We start from the raw sequence: 7591 nt of genomic DNA, 5'->3' as shown, positions 1-7591 counted from the left end.
TGCATTTTATGAGGCTAACTTTGACCAAATGTTAGAGTAATAATATATGACATGCAACTTACACAAAGCATATGGTTAACTTCGTATGTGAAAGGAGCTTCCAATGATATATTTTTCACATTATACATCTCATGTACTATTAATCTTGTCAATAGTCAAAGGCGGTTTTGAAAAATGCATTAGAGCATGTTTAATAATATAGCCAGCCGATGGCTATAAGGAACTGCCATATCATCTATATGCACTCATACAATAGTGTGAGCTATAAGGTTGGCTACTTCCCGCAAAAAATAATATATAAGGTTGGCTATTGTATTAGTACTTTTTCCCATCTCCTCTCTATCTCTTTCTTCATATTTATTGTATTTACCTAGGAATGCGTATATAGCTAGGCTCTTGCATGAGAGCTCACTTCCCTTACTTTTTCACATCTCTCTCCTTCACATAGGCAAAAGTGCCATGTAAGTTGGCTCCTAGAATGGCTATTAGGTTGGCTCTAAGCATTTAATATTTGCATGAGCAAGGTATATGATTGAAAGAGAGTTGCATGCATACTATTTTTCTTAATCTATGTGTTAGTAGCAAACATGCCCGTGAGTTGCAACGGGGAAAGATTTTAATCATAATTTTAGTCCAATAAGCATGAGTCAAGACTACCAGCAGGTCCAACTCATCAATTTCAACACACCACCCGATCTCACCATCACCGGGGATGGCCATGGTGATTGATGTGAAACAATATATAGTCCCTGAATGAACGTTTCTGATGAACACGTCGATTGGAGCAGGCACGAGTGGAACGTTGCTTCCCGAGCGTACCGCCTTTACCCCTTCGTACGTCGGTTATGGTTAGGAGAGAGTAATCCTTAATTAACACATGGATTAATTAAATCTCAACAGTGATCACAACACATCCGAACGTGACCAATCCGGCGATGCTGAGCTCGTAACCACACGTGACACCTATCATTGTGCCCCTACATAGGAATGTTCTAAAACTTGAAAGAAAAACTAATCTAGATGAACTGGACATGACAAGTGACCTCCATGATCATACTGCTCATTTTCGCACAACGCAAATAGGATTGATCGGATCGAGTAACTGGATTACGACACATTGCCGGAGACCAAAGGCTCGCGGGGCGGAGTGGGAGGGGAGGGTGTAGAGGTCGGACAAGACATGGCAAGATGTTGGGCGGCTAGTCGACGCGTATTGTGGGCATATGGTGCTATTTTATAGGATGAGCTACGGATCATAAAACTTTCATGTTACTCCCTTTTCTAATATCTATGTCTACTTCTTTATCTAAAAAATAATCAGATCAGAAGTACAGCCCAACGATTGACGTCCCTTGTCTGCTATGCAACCACATGATTAATTTCATGCGTACCACAACTATGGAGCCAAAACAAACTCGGGGATATGCTGGAGTGCTGCTCCCTTCATAATGCATTCTAGTTTTTTGGAATAAGATGCACGCCATTGTTGATGCCCAGGATCATGGCTAGTGCGGCAGAGAACTAGACACGCACGCACACCACGCCCGACACATTGCACACACACACGACACCCAGCACGCAGACCATGCCCCGAGACACATGCATACACGGACACGATGTTGGACACGCATGCTGCTGACCAGCACGCGTGTGCACAAATGCATCCCTGCCGGCCCGAGAGAGCCGCTGCATGCCGCACACGCACAACCACTGTCGCCGCCAGATCCTTACAATAGGGGGAAAGACTGAAAAGTGAGAGGAAGATGGAGACTACCTGATCCACCGCCGGCGCCCTCAATCTTCGCTAATGAACTCGATGGGCACTGTCCAGTGGAAGATGGAGATCCTCGACTCATGGCTCCTGACGGCTCATCTGCTGAAGGTGATGGCCTGGCCGATCCACCAGCGCTCTTGCTTGGCCTTTGTCTCTATTTCTCTCAACATCAATCTCGGTCTGATCTATTTATCTCTCTATCTTTCTCTCGACTTTAGCAACAGCGAGGCAGGCTCAAAATCATGGATGCAGGCGTGACGGCGCGCATACTGGCCGGAAGAGTGTCCGTGCAGCTGCCGCTCTATCCGTTCTCGCATCTGTTTGGGTCGCTGCGGTCGGGCAACCGCCGATTCGTTCCATCTCGCAATCACCTGAGCCGTCACGGCCGCCGCTCCGGTTTCGTGGTCTATCCTCTCAGCCGTCGCTACAGAGCCATCTCTCGATCTCGCTGGTTCATGGCGATTTGTAACCTTTAGAATCGCTGGAATTCGAAGGGATTAATTTAGATTTATAGTGCCATATAGGGATTTGTTACAGAGTTGTATACAAACACGTCAAGCATGAATATTATTTGTGTGGAGGAGTTTGTGTGCGAGTAAAGACTGGGGGTTGATTATCTAATAAGTCAAGGTTTTTTTAAAAAAAAGCCGCGATGGTGAACCCAAAGACTCAATCCGTGCTTTATTATTAGGGAGAGATAGTCGGGCTGTAGAATATGAGAGCCCACTTCACTCTCTCCCCTCTCTCCTCACTCCTTTAAGTAGGATTTAATGACATGACAAGTCTTATAGCCTGCTGGCTAGGCCTTATTAGACTTGCTCTTAGGCCCTATATAAATGGAATGAGGGATTACTATGAGCATATCATACTCTATTACAGATGTTGTCAGTACTCCACTAGTACTATTGGAAAGGGAGCTTAAAAAAGTTACTATTGGACTGGCTATACATGGCGAAATCCTAGTAGGAAGAGCATGCGCGAGAACAAGCACATTCACGTGGTTGAAAACAAATTGAAAACCACTTTGTTTGAATACAAATCTAGGGGTACGTACGAATCTATCAATATTGATTGGACGTTGTTGAATGTTGATACTTTTTTCTATAAGTTTGATCAAAGTAGAGATACTTTGACTACACATAAAATTTATATGTAAACTAGATAGGATCGGAGGGAGTATATTTGTACGTTTAAAAGCGAAACGAATATTGAATACCCTTTATATATGATTTGCGTATGCTATGATCACCGGTTCAAAATTTTGAGCCCGCCTTAGGTATCACACATTCACCCACTCGTTTTCTCTCGATTTGATCTCGGGGTCCGGTGATCGATTGAAAGAGGACAAGGGTGGGTACAATATGTTTGTTTTTCTTATGAACGTACAATATACTCCCTCTGATCCCCAGAGACCCCCCCCGCGGGTCATTTCTATCATAGAAATAGACCAAACCTGTATCTCCTTTCACGACACGCAATTGATCTCTCAACATCAATCGATCTCGTCAAGATGTGTCGGGGCATGAACCGGATGGGATGTCAAAACTAAGACGGGAAGCGACACGTAGTCGAGGCAAAGTGAAACTTTAAACGAACCATTTGTTTGTATGCATGTCGGACAAATTACAACATTGGAAATACAAGCATGGTCTAGGCCCACATGCGAATGATACTCGACGGAATGTTCAAATGACGCATGCGGGAGGATGGACTCGACCGCAGGGCGGCATGATCTATGGAGAAGAGGGTTGGAGAGGAATGAGAAATAAGCAACGCCGCATGATTATACTTGAACGGCTCAAAGAAACAATAAGTTGTCTTGTTTTCCCTTCCATCTTGGTCATGGAGTAAGATACTCCCTCCGTTTTTATTTACTCTGTATATTAGGTTTGACTGAAGTCAAAGTTCATAAAATTTGACCAAGTTTATAGAAAACTAGCAAGATGCCTGTGCCTTGCACGGAACATCAAGATCTTGTGGGAGAAAAGGATGAACGAGGGAAGGCCTTATCAGCAAATGCGGAGAGGAGTGCGGGTACATTGTCATAGTTTCCTTCCTATCCCTTATAGATCAACGTCCTATATCGCAGGATGGCAGGCACACCATCATCACCAACTCTGCTTTTTATGTACACTAGCAAGATGCCTGTGCGTTGCACGGACCATCAAGATGCATTTGTATGAGTAGTTTATCTTGTGGGAGAAAAGGATGAATGAGGGAAGGCCTTATTTGCAAATGTGGAGAGGGGTGTGGGTATCTTTTTGCAAAATTGCCATATTTCCTTCCTATCCATCATATATAAATCAGACGGACTCTTATAAAAAATAGAGTTGGTGATGATGGTGTGCCTGCCACCCTGCAATATAGGCCGTCCGATTTATATCTGGCGGATAGGAAGGAAACTATGGCAATTTTGCAAAAAGGTACCCACACACCTCTCCACAATTGCAAATAAGGCCTTCCCTCGTTCATCATTTTCTCTCACAAGATAAACTAGTCATACAAATGCATCTTGATGTTACATGCAACGCACAGGCATCTTGCTAGTAAGAGTAGAAATATGAACATTTACAATAGCAAATATATATGATGTGAAAGTATATTCAATAATGAATCTAATGGTATTGATTTGTTATTGTATACGTTATTATTTCTATCAATGAACTTTGTCAAAGTTTACAAAGTTTGACTTTGAGCAAAGCTGAAATGCAGAGAAAATAAAAACAGAGGGAGTACGCAGGGACTAGTATACTCTAGTTACTACTGCCGGAACATGGTAAGTTGGACACCTAAAGGTGGGCACTGACCAGGAACACCTCAATTATTCTTTCAAACAGTCGGACACCTACATTTAGCACACCATCCGGCTACTTAATCAAGTGTTACGCTTCACTACTTGAAAAGGAAAAGGGTGGTACCGTACCCAAAACCACCACACTTGGGGCTAGGGTAACAACTTGGTACTGTACCACATTTAAACTAGGGCACAAAAACCACCTGTTCTGCGCCTAATGCGCAACGCAGAGCACTGACGCTCGAATATGGCTGGGAAAAGAGGGAAACCGACATGTTGGGCACACCTGTCGGGACGACGTGGCGTAGACTAGTCCAATGGAGGAGCTGGCCCACGACCTCCTCGCCACCGGCAACCGTTCATGTAGGTCGTGGGGGCCAACAACGTGGCACAGCTCCAGCACCACCTTTGGACAGGGAGACCGCAGTGAGCGACACGCTCATCGTTGCTGGGCACGGTCGGTTTCAGTGTGCCGACGCTGGTGTTAGCGTTGTGGCACGACCAGCAGATAAACACCCGGCTCGTCGAGGATGCACGAGGTGCCGAGTGTGCGCGCACCGCGACGCATCCGCGGAGTGGTGTAGCGCGGCCAACTGCATCCCCAAGACCTGAGACCATGCCGAGTTGTCTTGCTTTTTCAATGACATGTGGGGTCACATGTGAGCAAAGGGCATCTCCAATGTTGCCACAACCTGCAGCTGACTACCCTGGCACACCAAAAACCCTCATCCCTCACGCCGTCGCGCGGTGCGTTCCCAGCCGGTGCTAGCTGGCTGCATTCGTGCCGTCCATTCGTATGCCATCGTTAAGAGGCTCGGTGCCCGAGGAACAAACTCCGGCGATTTAATGATGCGCCAGGACACTTTGGCCTCACTGGAATGCGCTACTTAAAGCGGCAACGCCCAGCTAACCTCCACACCATAGCGCATCGTCCTGCTACCTGGCAAAACATCCGCCATGACTGCGAGCGTGAACGCTCTGCGGGAGAGCTTTGTCTTCGGGGATGAAGCTCGAGGTCGCTGCCCTCGCTCAAGTCACCGCTCGTGACGCAATAGCGGCATAGCCGGACGCGGACGCGGCCGCATAAGCGGTGGCCACGATGGCGTCCGACGACAGGAGCACCGTCAGCCACGCATCCTACTTGTCCCCGTCCAACGTCTGACACCGCAGAGGTCGGGGACTCTGCCAAGGATGAGTAGGGCATGGGAGGCGGCAGGGCATGGTGTGCCAACTAGCCGGCATGTCTCCCGTGTTCTTGTCTGTAACGCCCACGATGCGGTTATATCTCCCACGTGTCGAGGCACAACTTAGAGGCATAACCGCATTGTGGTTTTATCGCAAGAAGGGTCATCTTCACACAATCCCATGTAATGAACAAGAAAGGGAAAAAGAGGGTAGGCTTACAATCGCCACGTCACACAATACTTCAGTAAATCATACATCATCCAAAATACACACATAGACCGGCTACGGTCAAATCCGAATGAAAAGGAAGATAAACCCCAAATGCTGGATCCCCGATCATCCCAACTGGGCTCCACTACTGATCATCAGGAAACTAGACATAGTAACGACCAAGGTCCTCATCGAACTCCCACTTGAGTTTGGTAGCATCACCTGCACTGGCATCATCGGCACTTGCAACTGTTTTGGTAGTATTTTTGAGTCACGAGGACTCAGCAATCTCAAAACCCGCGAGATCAAGACTATTTAAGCTTATGTGTAGGATAAGGTAATGAGGTGGAGTTACAGCAAGCACTAAGTAAATATGGTGGCTAACATACGCAAATAAGAGTAAGATGAGAAGCTATGCAACGGTCGTGAAGCTAGTAGTGATCAAGAAGTGATCCTGAAAATACTTATGTTCAAACATAACCCAAACCTTGTTCACTTCCCGGACACCGCTGAAAAGAGACCATCATGGCTACACACGCGGTTGATGCATTTTAATTAAGTCAAGTGTCAAGTTCTCTACAACCGGATATTAACAAATTCCCATCTACCACATAACCATGGGCATGACTCTCGAAAGTTTATACCCTGCAGGGGTGTCCCAACTTAGCCCATCACAAGCTCTCACGATCAACGAAGGATATTCCTTCTCCCGGAAAGACCCAATTAGTCTCCGAATCCCGGTTACAAGACATTTCGACAATGGTAAAATACGACCAGCAAGACCGCCTGAATGTGTCGACAAATCTGGATTGGAGCTGCACATATCTCGTTCTCAGGGCACACCGGATGGGATAGACGTCGGGTTGGCATAGACCCTAGTTGCCCAGGGGGCGCCGGACCTCACCTAGGTTGGACCAACACTCAGAGGAGCACTGGCCCGGGGGATTTAAAATAAAGATGACCCTCGGGTCCGCGGAACCCAAGGGAAAAGGCTAGGTTGTTAGGCAAATGTAAAACCAAGGTTGGGCCTTGCTGGAGGAATTTTATTCAAAGCGAACTGTCAAGGGGGTCCCATAACCCTAACCGCGTAAGGAACGCGAAATCTAGGAACATAACATCGGTATGACGGAAACTAAGGCGGCAACAGTGGAACAAAACACCAGGCATAAAGACGAGCCTTCCACCCTTTACCAAGTATATAGATGCATTAATTAAAATAAGAGATATTGTGATATCCCAACATAAACATGTTCCAATATGGAACAAATTACAAGGCACCTGCAACTAGCAAAGCTATAAGAGGGGCTGAGCAAAAGCGGTAACTTAGCCAAACAACGGTTTGCTAGGAAGGTGGGTTAGAGGCTTGACATGGCAATATGGGAGGCATGATAAACAAGTGGTACGTAGTGTGACATAGTGATAGAACGAAACAACTAGCAAGCAAAGATAGAAGTGATATCGAGGGTAATGGTCATCTTGCCTAGGATCCCGCAAGGAAGAAGAACGAGTTCATGAAGAAGACAAACAGACATAGTCGAACGAATCCTCACAACCCCGAAACGAAACCGAAGCTAATGAGAGAAGCAAACCAGAAAGAAGCAAATAACATGATAAACAACCATCACATA

General features: G+C 46.2%; 1 long non-coding RNA gene across 1 annotated transcript; it reads left to right on the top strand.

The window, feature by feature from the left end:
* Nucleotides 1-1067: 1067 nt before the first annotated feature.
* Nucleotides 1068-2354, top strand: LOC125516302. The gene is made up of 2 exons (XR_007287339.1): nucleotides 1068-1882; nucleotides 1993-2354. It is a non-coding gene; the product is annotated as an uncharacterized LOC125516302 (long non-coding RNA).
* Nucleotides 2355-7591: the final 5237 nt, after the last annotated feature.

This window comes from Triticum urartu, chromosome 6 (genome assembly GCF_003073215.2).
Source record: "Triticum urartu cultivar G1812 chromosome 6, Tu2.1, whole genome shotgun sequence".
Taxonomy (NCBI): Eukaryota; Viridiplantae; Streptophyta; class Magnoliopsida; order Poales; family Poaceae; genus Triticum; species Triticum urartu.
Note: the sequence above shows the minus strand (reverse complement) of the source record. Positions and strands in the feature narration are given on the sequence as shown.